This window comes from Triticum aestivum, chromosome 3D (genome assembly GCF_018294505.1).
Source record: "Triticum aestivum cultivar Chinese Spring chromosome 3D, IWGSC CS RefSeq v2.1, whole genome shotgun sequence".
Taxonomy (NCBI): Eukaryota; Viridiplantae; Streptophyta; class Magnoliopsida; order Poales; family Poaceae; genus Triticum; species Triticum aestivum.
Window position 1 is genome coordinate 166,680,177 of NC_057802.1, and position 12,529 is coordinate 166,692,705.

The following is a 12,529-nucleotide window of genomic DNA, read 5'->3' on the forward strand; positions in this document are numbered from 1 at the left end:
ACTTTTACCTATTGTTTTTGTGTGTTCACATGATTAAGATATTGTGGTAATCATGTTTTATTGCTTTTGTTTCAATAAAGTGCCAAGTAAAGCCTTTGGGATCATGTTGGGTGATAGTTGATTGGATCTTGTTGAAAAATATAAACTTATGCGCTCACGAAAATAATTCTAATTTTAAAAAGAAGAGTGCTTTTGAGTTGATTATTTTTGCAGAATATTAATATAAAAATTGCTCACGTGGTCCTAATTGTTTCAAAAAAATTGGAGTAGCAGAAGTATGGTTATTCTGCAGATCATTACAGATTGTTCTGTTTTTGATAGATTTTGTTTTCGATGCATAGTTTGCTTGTTTTCTAGTTTATATGGCTTATATTGCTCAATATAAATTGTGCAAATGATATGATATAGTAGCCATTGCATGGAAATAATTATGGATCTTGTCATTGACAGTACCAAAGTGAAATGGTTTGCTCTTTCTCATACTAACCTATCTCACGAAGTTTCGTTAAGTTTTGTGTGATTGAAGTTTTCAAGTTTTGGGTGAGATGTTGATATGAGGAGAATAAGGAGTGAAAAGACCTTAAGCTTTGGGATGCCAAAGGCACCCCAAGTTAATATCCAAGGAAGATCCAAGGAACTAAGCTTGGGGATGCCCCGAAAGGCATCCCCTCTTTCGTCTCCAACATTATCATGGTAACCTCACTTGGAGCTACATTTTTATTTGTCACATGATATGAGTTTTGCTTGGAGAGTCAATTTATTTTGCTACGATTTTCTTGCTGTTATTTAGAATAATATTTTGCATCTTTATTTTCAATAAAAATGTCAAGGTTAGCCTTCACCATGCTTATTTTGCAAGTATACATGTTGTTGTTTGAAAACAGAAAGTTTACCACTGTTGCAAAAATTCCCTAGAAAATTCAGAATGCGATAAAATGTTGAACCTTTTTGCAAAATAAGCTCTGATAAATTTTCTACAGTTCGGTAGTTTTTCATGATCTTTAGAGTTTAAGAAGTATTGATACTCTTGCATTCTTTATAGACTATACTGTTTTGGCAGATTTCTGTTATGTTTGCATTGTTTGCATATGTTTGCTTGTTTAATGATTCTATTTGAGGATAGGAGTATTAAATATGCAGAGGCATTTAGTATTTAATGATGAATAATAATTTTAGTGATTTTCTACAGTAGAGAATGATAAGGTTTTTGCATTGATTTATAGTAACTTATCTCACGAGTTCTTGTTGAGTTTTGTGTGGATGAAGTTTTTAAGATTTAGGGAAACCGTGATATAAAAGGAATTAAGGAGACACAAAAGCTCAAGCTTGGGGATGACCAAGGCATCCCAAGATAATGTTCCAATAAGTCTCAAGCATCTAAGCTTGGGGATGCCCCGGTAGGCATCCCACCTTTCTTCATCAACAATTATCGGTTAGTATCGGTTGAGCCTAAGTTTTTGCTTCTTCACATGATGTGTGCTATTGTTGAAATGTCATTTTATTTTCGTTTTGCTTGCTATTTTAATAAAATACTTAGATCTGAAAATTTAAATAAGAGAGAGTCCGCACATAGCTATCTATTTACTTAACTACTCGATTGATCTTTACTTATATCTTTTTGGAGTAGTTTGTCATTTGCTCTAGTGCTTCACTTATATCTTTTTGAGCATGGTGTGATTTAGTACTTTTTAACAAATTCTCGCTTGCTTCACTTAAATTAATTTGATAGAAAGGTATATTATGCTCATGATCTTCACTTATACTCCCTCCGTCCGAAAATACTTGTCATCAAAATGGATAAAAGGGATGTATCTAGAACTAATATACGTCTAGATACATCCCCTTTTATTCATTTTGATAATAAGTATTTCCGGACGGAGGGAGTATTTATTTGAGCTTATCAAAAGCAACACATGAAAATTAGTCCCAAAGTGGTAGATATCCAAGAAGGATATAATAAAAACTTTCACGAAGATCATTGGAGAAAATAAACTTGATTCCTTGTAATAGTTTTGAGATATGATGATGTGATAGGTGAGTCATGTTGATGAGTAATTGTGCTTTAGTAAGAATATTGGTGTTATGGTTTGTGATTCCCTATGCAAGCACGAAAGTCAATAGTTATGCAATCAAATTACGTCCTAGTTGTGGTGCATTATTCGTTGTTAATTATGCTCAATGCTCACTTATGAGATTATTCGTTTCTTGGTTGCTCGCTTCTCAATCTTTTGCTACCCTTCATTTTGCACTAAGTATGATCACTACATGTGCATCCAAAATCCTTTAAACCAGTTTTGCCACATTAGTCCACTATACCTACCTATATGCGGTATTCTTTTGCCGTTCTAAGAAAATTTGTATGTGCCATCTCTAATTTTCAAAATAAATTTCTCTTTTGTGTGCTCGTACCGCTCGTGAGGCGGTGAGGGGTGGCCAATATTTTCCATGCTAGATGTGTTATTCTCACGATGAGTGTTTATTCACTTGTCATTGCACGAGATTAAGGCAAAGGTATTAGGGATGCCCAGTCCCGAAATGAAAAATGAATTTACTTTATGTTGTCAAATAATAAATTCCTTGGAAAGTGTTGGTATGGAGGGCACCTGTGGATACGGTTAGCCATGGAAAGTGAAACTATGGTGGAAAAAGGAATAAACTTTATTTTCTGTTTGGGAACCGCCTATGATATATCTAGCATGGAAAGTGTTGGGAGCTCTAAGTCATTTTCGTTGGTGGGAAAAGTATGCCTCTCAAAATGTTTTTATCTCTCAATTTTTGCTTCGAGCTCCGGCACCTCTACAAATCCCTACTTCCCTCCGCGAAGGGCCTTTCTTTTACTTTATGCAATTTTTATTTTTTAATATTAGTCTCCATCTTCTCTTATAAAAGCACCAACTAGGGGGCACTATGATCGTACTTGAGCATTGTGTGTAGTTAATATGCGAATGTGTTTCATGAATGGATCAATGATTGAGCATGATGGGCTAGGGATAACTTATTTTAGCGTTGATATTTTGAAAGACATGGTTGCTTGTTGATATGCTTGAGTATTTAAGTCTCATGTCAAAACTAGACTATTGCTTTGAACCATATAAAAGTCCAAATGTCCATGCTATAAAGAAAAAAGTATGAGATGACATGTTAGGCAGCATTCCACATCAAAAATTCTGTTTTTACCATTTACCTACTCGAGGACGAGAAGGAATTAAGCTTGGGGATGCCGATACATCTCCAACATATCTATAATTTTTATTGTTCCATGTTGTTATATTATTATTGTTGGATGTTTACAATCATTTTATAGCAACTTTATATCATTTTTTGGGACTAACCTATTGACCCAGTGCCTAGTGCTAGTTGCTATTTTTTGCTTTTTTACATCGTAGGAAATCAATATCAAGCGGAGTCCAAACACCGTGAAACTTTTTGTGGATTTTTGATGGACCAGAAGACCACCAATGGGCCAAAGCAGCACCTGGGGGTGCCCTGAGTGGCGCACAACCCACCAGGGCATGACTGGGGGCCCAGGCGCACCCAGGTGGGTTGTGCCCACCTCGGTGGCCTCCCGCACCCCCTCTTTGCCCTATAAAATCCCAAATATTCCAAAAACCCTCGGGGAGACCCTAGATCAGAAGTTCCGCCGCCGCAAGGATCTGTAGCCATGAGAAACCAATCTAGACCCCGTTCCGGCACCCTGTCGGAGGGGGGAATCATCACCGGTTGCCATCTTCATCATCCCGGCGGCCACCACGATGAGGAGGGAGTAGTCCACCCTCGGGGCTGAGGGTTTGTACCAGTAGCTATGTGTTTAATCTCTCTCTCTCTCTCTCTCTCTCTCTCTCTCTCTCTCGTGTTCTTGAGATGTCGTGATCTTGATGTATCGTGGGCATTGTTAATATAGTCGGATCATATGGTGTTTTCCCCTCTCTATCTTGTTGTGTTGAATTGAATTTTCCCTTTGAGATTTCGTTTTACCGGATTGAATACTTTTATGGATTTGAGAGCACTTGATATATGTCTTGCATATGAATACTCGTGTTGATAATGGGGTATTGTATTGATTCACTTGATATATGTTTTGGCACTCAACTCGCGGATTCCCGCGGTGACATTGGGGTAATCTATGCATAGGGGTTGATGCATGTTCTTTTCTTTGTTTCTCCGGTAGAAATCTTGGGGCACTCTTTGAAATTCTTTGTGTTGGATTGAGTATTATGAATCTGCAATTATTTGGTATTATTTTAGTACAAAATCTTGGATAGATCGATCAGAAAGAATAGCTTCGAGGTGGTTTCGTACCCTACAAACGATTTCTTCTTATGTTCTCCGCTAGATAGGAACTTTGGAGTGATATTTCATCGCACTTTGAGGGGTGGTTATATGATCCAATTATATTAGCACCGTTGAGAGATTACACTAGCGAAAGTACGAACCCTAGGCCTTGTTTTCAACCATTGCAATACCGTTTGTGCTCACTTTTATCGATTTCTACCTTCCTGTTTTTATTTATTCAGATTATAAAAATATATTTCTACCATCCATATTACACTTTTATCACCATCTCTTCGCCGAACTAGTGCACCTATACAATTTGCCATTGTACTGGGTGTGTTGGGGACACAAGAGATTTCTTGTATTTGATTGTAGGGTCGTTTGAGAGAGACTATCTTCATCCTACGCCTCCCATGGATTGATAAACCTTAGGTCATCCACTTGAGGGAAAATTTCTACTGTCGTACAAAACTCTGCGCTTGGAGGCCCAACACGTGTATACAAGAATAAAGTTGCATAGTAGACATCACTATCGAGGTCCGGTAAGGAGATCTAGAACCGTCGAGTAGGGTGTTTGTGGAGCGGCTCCGGTAGGGTGGACTATGGTGTGGGTGATGTCTGCTAGGACTACGTCGGTATTTCCCCAAAGAGGAAGGGATGATGCAGTATAGCATCGGTAGGTATTTCCCTCAGTGATGAAACCAAGGTTATCGAACTAGTAGGAGAACCAAGCAACACAACGTAAACAGCACCTGCACACAAATAACAACTACTCGCAACCCGATGTGTTAAAGGGGTTGTCAATCCCTTTCGGGTAACGTCGCCTCAAGATAGGCAAACAGACGTGCAATAAATTGTAGTATATTGATAGATCAAACGCCAAATAAAATAATAAGAATAACACGCAGCAAGGTATTTTTTGTATTTTTGGTTTAATAGATCTGAAAATAAATGCAAAGGAAAATTAGATCACAAAGGCAAATAATATGAGAAAGAGACCCGGGGGACGTAGGTTTCACTAGTGGCTTCTCTCTCGAAAAATAGCAAACGGTGGGTAAACAAATTACTATTGGGCAATTGATAGAACTTCAAATAGTCATGACAATATCCAGGCAATGATCATTAGATAGGCATCACATCCAAGATTAGTAGACCGACTCCTGCCTGCATCTACTACTATTACTCCACACATCGACCGCTATCCAGCATGCATCTAGTGTATTAAGTTCATTAAGAAACAGAGTAATGCAATAAGAACGATGACATGATGTAGACAAGATCTATCTATGTAGATATAGACCCCATCGTTTTACCCTTAGTAGCAACGAACATACGTGTCGGTTCCCCTTCTGTCGCTGGGATCAAGCACCGTAAGATTGAACCCACTACAAACCACCTCTTCCCATTGCAAGATAAATAGATCAAGTTGGCCAAACAAAACCCAAATACCGGAGAAGAAATACAAGGCTATAAGCAATCATGCATATAAGAGATCAAAGAAACTCAAATAATTTTCATGGATATAAAAAGATAGATCTGATCAAAAACTCAAAGTTCATCGGATCCCAACAAACACACCGCAAAAAGAGTTACATCATATGGATCTCCAAGAGACCATTGTATTGAGAATTCAGCGAGAGAGAGGAAGCCATATAGCTACTAACTATGGACCCGAAGGTCTACAAAGAACTACTCACGCATCATCGGAGAGGCACCAATGGAAGTGGTGAACCCCTCCGTGATGGTGTCTAGATTGGATCTGGTGGTTCTGGACTCTGCGGCGGCTGTAATTGATTTTCGTCGACTCCCCTAGGGTTTCTGGAATATTTGGGTATTTATAGAGCAAAGAGGCGGTCCGGGGGGCACCCGAGGTGGGCAGAACCCACGAGGGCGCGCCTGGGCCTCCTGGCGCGCCCTGGTGGTTTGTGCTCTCCTCAGAGCACCCCAGGTGCAGCCTTGGCCGATTAGGTGTCTTCTGGTCCAAAAAAAATTCTCCGTGAAGTTTCGTTGCATTTGGACTCCGTTTGGTATTGATTTCCTGCGATGTAAAGAACATGTAGAAAATAGCAACTCGCACTTGGCACTATGTCAGTAGGTTAGTACCAAAAAATGATATGAAAGACTATAAAATGATTATAAAACATCCAAGATTGATAATATGGCAGCATGGAAGAATCAAAAATTATAGATACGTTGGAGACGTATCAGCATCCCCAAGCTTAACTCCTGCTCGTCCTCGAGTAGGTAAGTGATAAAAACAGAATTTTTGATGTGGAATGCTGCCTAACATGTCATATCATATTCTTTTCTTTATAGCATGGACATTTCGACTTTTATATGATTCAAAGCAATAGTCTAGTTTCGACATGATAACTTAAATACTCAAGCATATCAACAAGCAACCATGTCTTTCAAAATATCAATGCTAAAATGAGTTATCCCTCGCCCATCATGCCCAATCATTGATCCATTCACGAAACACACTCGCATATTAACTACACCCAATACTCAAGTACGATCATATTGCCTCCTAGTTGGCGCTTTCATAAGAGAAGATTGAGACTCAAATTCAAAACAAAAATTGCATAAAGTAAAAGAAAGGCCATTCGCAGAGGGAAGTAGGGATTTGTGGAGGTGCCAGAGCTCAAAGCGAAAAACTTAGAGATAAAAACATTTTGGGAGGTGTGTGTTTCCCACCAACGAAAACGACTTAGAGTTCCCAACACTTTCCATGCTAGATATATCATAGGAGGTTCCCAAACAGAAAATAAAGTTTATTCCTTTTTCCACCATACTTTCACTTTCCATGGCTAACCGTATCCATGGGTGCCCTCCATACCAACACTTTCCAAGGAATTTATTATTTGACAACATAAAGTAAATTCATTTTCATTTCGGGACTGGGCATCCCTAATACCTTTGCCTTACTCTCGTGCAATGACAAGTGAATAAACACTCATCGTGAGAATAACACATCTAGCATGGAAAATATTAGCCACCCCTCACCGCTCTGCGAGCGGTACGAACACACAAAAGAGAAGTTTATTTTGAAAATTAGAGATGGCACATACAAATTTGCTTAGGACGGCAAAAGAATACCGCATATAGGTAGATGCCGCTGGCAGTGAATGGGCTCTGGTACGTGATACGTCTCCAACGTATCTATAATTTTTGATTGTTTAATGCTATTATATATTCTGTTTTGGATGTTTAATGGGCTTTATTATGCACTTTTATATTATTTTTGGGACTAACCTACTAACCCAAGGCCCAGTGCAAATTGCTGTTTTTTGCCTATTTCAGTGTTTCGCAGAAAAGGAATATCAAACGGATTGAAACCTTCGGGAGAGTTATTTTTGGAACAAATGTGATCCAGAGGACTTGGAGTGGACGTCAAGAAACGAACGAGGAGGCCACGAGGCAGGGAGGTGCACCTGCCCCCCTGGGCGCCCCCCACCCTCGTGGGCCCCTCATGGCTCCCCTAACCGAATTCCTTCGCCTATATATACTCATATACCCCGAAAACATCAAAGAGGACCACGAAACCCTATTTCAATCGCCGCAACCTTCTGTACCTATGAGATCCCATCTTGGGGACTTTTCCGGCGCTCCGCCGGAGGGGGAATCGATCACGGAGGGCTTCTACATGAACACCATAGCCTCTCCGATGATGTGTGAGTAGTTTACCTCAGACCTTCGGGTCCATTGTTATTAGCTAGATGGCTTCTTCACTCTCTTTGGATCTCAATACAAAGTTCTCCTCGATCTTCTTGGATATCTATTCGATGTAACTCTTTTTGCAGTGTGTTTGTCGAGATCCGATGAATTGTGGGTTTATGATCAAGATTATCTATGAACAATATTTGAATCTCCTCTGAATTCTTTTATGTAGGATTTGTTATCTTTGCAAGTCTCTTCGAATTATCAGTCTGGTTTGGCCTACTAGATTGATCTTTCTTGCAATGGGAGAAGTGCTTAGCTTTGGGTTCAATCATGCGGTGCTCGATCCCAGTGACAAAAGGGGAAACGACACGTATTGTATTGTTGCCATCGAGGATAAAAAGATGGGGTTTATATCATATTGCTTGAGTTTATCCCTCTACATCATGTCATCTTGCCTAATGCGTTACTCTATTCTTATGAACTTAATACTCTAGATGCATGCTGGATAGCGGTCGATGTGTGGAGTAATAGTAGTAGATGCATAATCATTTCGGTCTACTTGTCGCAGACGTGATTCCTATATACATGATCATGCCTAGATATTCTCATAACTATGCACTTTTCTATCAATTGCTCGACAGTAATTTGTTCACCCATTGTAATACTTATGCTATCTTGAGAGAAGCCACTAGTGAAACCTATGGCCCCGGGGTCTATTCTCCATTATATTAATCTCCTGTCAACAAGCTATTTCTGTCGCCGTTTATTTTGCACTCTTTACTTTCAATCTTTATCATAAAAATACCAAAAATATTATCTTATCATCTCTATCAGATCTCACTTTTGCAAGTGGCCGTGAAGGGATTGACAACCCCTTTATCGCGTTGGTTGCAAGGTTCTTATTTGTTTGTGTAGGTACGAGGGACTTGCGTGTGGTCTCCTATTGGATTGATACCTTGGTTCTCAAAAACTGAGGGAGATACTTTTTTTTGACTGGTGACTATAGGGAAACCCCCCCACAACATTTAACTTTTATTGAAAAGAGAAGAATACAGTGTACAAAGATTACAAGGGGTAATCATAACAGAAAAGAAAAAGAGAGGAAACTAAACAACTAAGAATACAAAAACCTCATGGGGGTAGAAAGGAAATCCATTTTAGAAGCTCCTCCTTGTATCTAGCCTTGACTCTGTGTTGCATGAGTGTAATATCATGGATAAATGCACTTCTCCATTTATTTAAACTCTGCCTCTCATGCCTGAACACTCTTGCATTCCTGATTATCCAAATGTTCCAGCAAGCAACAAAAACAACTTCAGTAAAGAAAGGCTTTGCAAAATCCTGTTTAGCTTGCATAGCAATAGCAGACATGTCATCCCCAGGTGGCCATGTAACTTGAAGATAGTTCCATATTCTCACACTAAAGTTGCATTCAAAGAACAGGTGGTTTCTGGTCTCTCGAGTCATCAAGGGACAAAGAAAGCAATTAACCCCATCATCCAGATGCCAATGCCTTCTTTCCACCATATCTTTGGCATTGAGCCTGTCCATGATTAACATCCAGGCAAAAACTTTGATTTTCATTGTGCAGGAGGATTTCCATATCCACAAAAGTAGAGGGTTAAAAGACATATTAGAATGCATGAAAGAGTAAAACAGCTTTGGCTTAAATGCATTACATGTCCCCTGCCAGAACCAAATGTCCTTTGCCTCCACTTCTCTACTACAGGAGACCATAAGACCTTGTACAGTCATAAATTCCTGATATGCCTATGCAGATAGAGGCAAATGAAACATATTAATCATATCCTGTGATTGGAAGGCCTCAAAGACTGTGATCCATGGATCTTTCACATAAGAAAAAAGCCTAGGGAACCTAGATTGCAAAGGTGCAACTGAATCCCCAATCTTCCATTTGTCAGACCAAAACAGACCAGAGTGTCTAGAATTGACTTGAACCCAAGTTTGTGTTCCTATAATGACCCAGCAACTTACAGATATCCTTCCACCAAAAAGAACCACAAACATCAGTCCCCTGAGGAACAGAAGAATGATAGTATGTGTCCCAAATAAGAGAGACCCATGGTAGATCAACCCTATTTAAGAATTTGTGCAAATGTTTGAGCAAGAGAGCCATGTTCTGTACACCCAAGTTCAGAATTCCCAAACCACCTTTATTTTTAGGACTACAAATGAGATCCCAAGCTGCCAGGGATGGTGATGGCTCATCCCTGTGCTTTCTCCATAGACACCGCCTCTGAATTCTCTCTAGTTGCTTTAATATTCCTACAGGAGCAAGCAAGCTACCAAGATAAAAGATGGGCATGGAAGACAGAGCAGAATTCAGGAACTGAAGCCTTTCCCCTTGATTCAAAGGGGAAGAACTAGCTGTCATCCTTCTCTCCATACAGTCAACAAGTGGCATAAAATCCACCATTTTAGGCCTGGTAGTGCCAACAGGTAGGCCAAGATAAGTGAAAGGCATTTTACCCACTTGACAACCAAAAGCAGCAGCCAAACCAATGATAGAGTGCTCATTAACATTTAACGGCACCATAGAAGACTTGTGATAGTTAACAACTAGCCCAGTTGATGTGGAAAACACTTGCAACTTGTCCTTCAGAGCCATAAGCTGATTTTTATCTGCTGGTAAGATGATTAGGGTATCATCGGCATATTGCACTATGGGATAGTCCTGATCATGGCATGGTATTGACAGCTGTAAAATTCCCCTCCCGAACATATCATTTACCACTGACTGTAACAGATCAGCAGCAATAACAAAAAGTAAAGGTGAGAGACAGTCTCCTTGCCTAACCCCTTTCTTACAGAGAAACTGCCTACCAGGATCACCATTAAAGAGGACTGATGATGTCCCAGTAGAAAGTAACTGCTTGACCCAGGAAATCCATTTCTGATTGAAGCCTTTGAACTTGAGGATCTGTAGAATAGCTTCATGTTCAATTGAATCAAAGGCCTTTTCAAAATCCAGTTTAAGAATCACCATAGGCCTTTTTGATTGGAGACATTGATGCAAATATTCCAGGGACCAACCAATACAATCCTGAATAGTCCTGCTCTTAATAAAACCATACTGATTCTTATGTATGCATGCCATAATGATCTTCTGGAACCTATTAGCAGCCATCTTAGACAAAAACTTAAGGCCCATCCTAGTCAGAGAAATTGGCCTATAATCTCCAACCCCTTCAGGAGCCAACTTCTTAGGGATCAAGGTGATATAAGAGCCATTAATATTTTCCAAATTTGCAGTTCCACAATGAAAAGCCTCAGCCAACTCATAAAAGTCTTGACAAATAATGTGCCAGCACTTTTTGAAGAACAATCCATTAAAACCATCAGGTCCAGGGGCTTTGTCAATGGTCATATGTTTGACTGTGTCATCCATTTCCTCTTTTGTGAAAGGCTCAGTAAGAAAATCTAACCCATCACTTACGCTACTTTGCTGCATCACCCTTTCCTCTTCAAGGGAAAACCAACCCAGTGCTCAAGAGGTAGCAAGAAGGATTTCTGGCGCCGTTGCCGGGGAGGCTTACACCAAGTCAATTCAAGGTTGATCTCCCGACAACGCGCGATTTCTGGCGCCGTTGCCGGGGAGTCTACACACAAGTCAAGACATACCAAGTACCCCTCAGAAACTCTTATCCCTCGCATTACATTATTTGCCATTTGCCTCTCATTTTCCTCTCCGCCACTTCACCTTTGTCTTTTCTTCGCCTTTTTCCCATATGTCTTTTTGTTTGTGTTTCCATGTGCCTTCTATATGCTTGCATCTTCGCTTGCTGAAAATCTATTGATATGGATCCACTTAAAGTGTTCTACTTGGATCGTGTTGCTTGATACGTCTCCAACGTATCTATAATTTTTGATTGTTCCATGCTATTATATATTCTGTTTTGGATGTTTAATGGTATTATGCACTTCTATATTAGTTTTGGGACTAACCTACTAACCCAAGGCCCAGTGCAAATTGTTGTTTTTTCCCTATTTCAGTATTTCGCAGAAAAGGAATATCAAATGGAATCCAAACGGAATGAAATCTTCGGGAGAGTTATTTTTGGAACAAACGTGATCCAGACGACTTGGAGTGGACGTCAAGAAACGAACGAGGAGGCCACGAGGCAGGGAGGCGCGCCTGCCCCCCTGGGCGCGCCCCCACCCTCGTGGCTCCCCTGACCGACTTCCTTCGCCTATATATACTCATATACCCCGAAGACATCGAAGAGCACCACGAAACCCTATTTCCACCGCCACAACCTTCTGTACCTGTGAGATCCCATCTTGGGGCCTTTTCCGGTGCTCCGCCGGAGGGGGAATCGATCACGGAGGGCTTCTACATCAACACCATAGCCTCTCCGATGATGTGTGAGTAGTTTACCTCAAACCTTTGGGTCCATAGTTATTAGCTAGATGGCTTCTTCTCTCTCTTTGGATCTCAATACAAAGTTCTCCTCGATCTTCTTGGAGATCTATTTGATGTAACTCTTTTTGCGGTGTGTTTGTCGAGATCCGATGAATTGTGGGTTTATGATCAAGATTATCTATGAACAATATTTGAATCTCCTTTGAATTC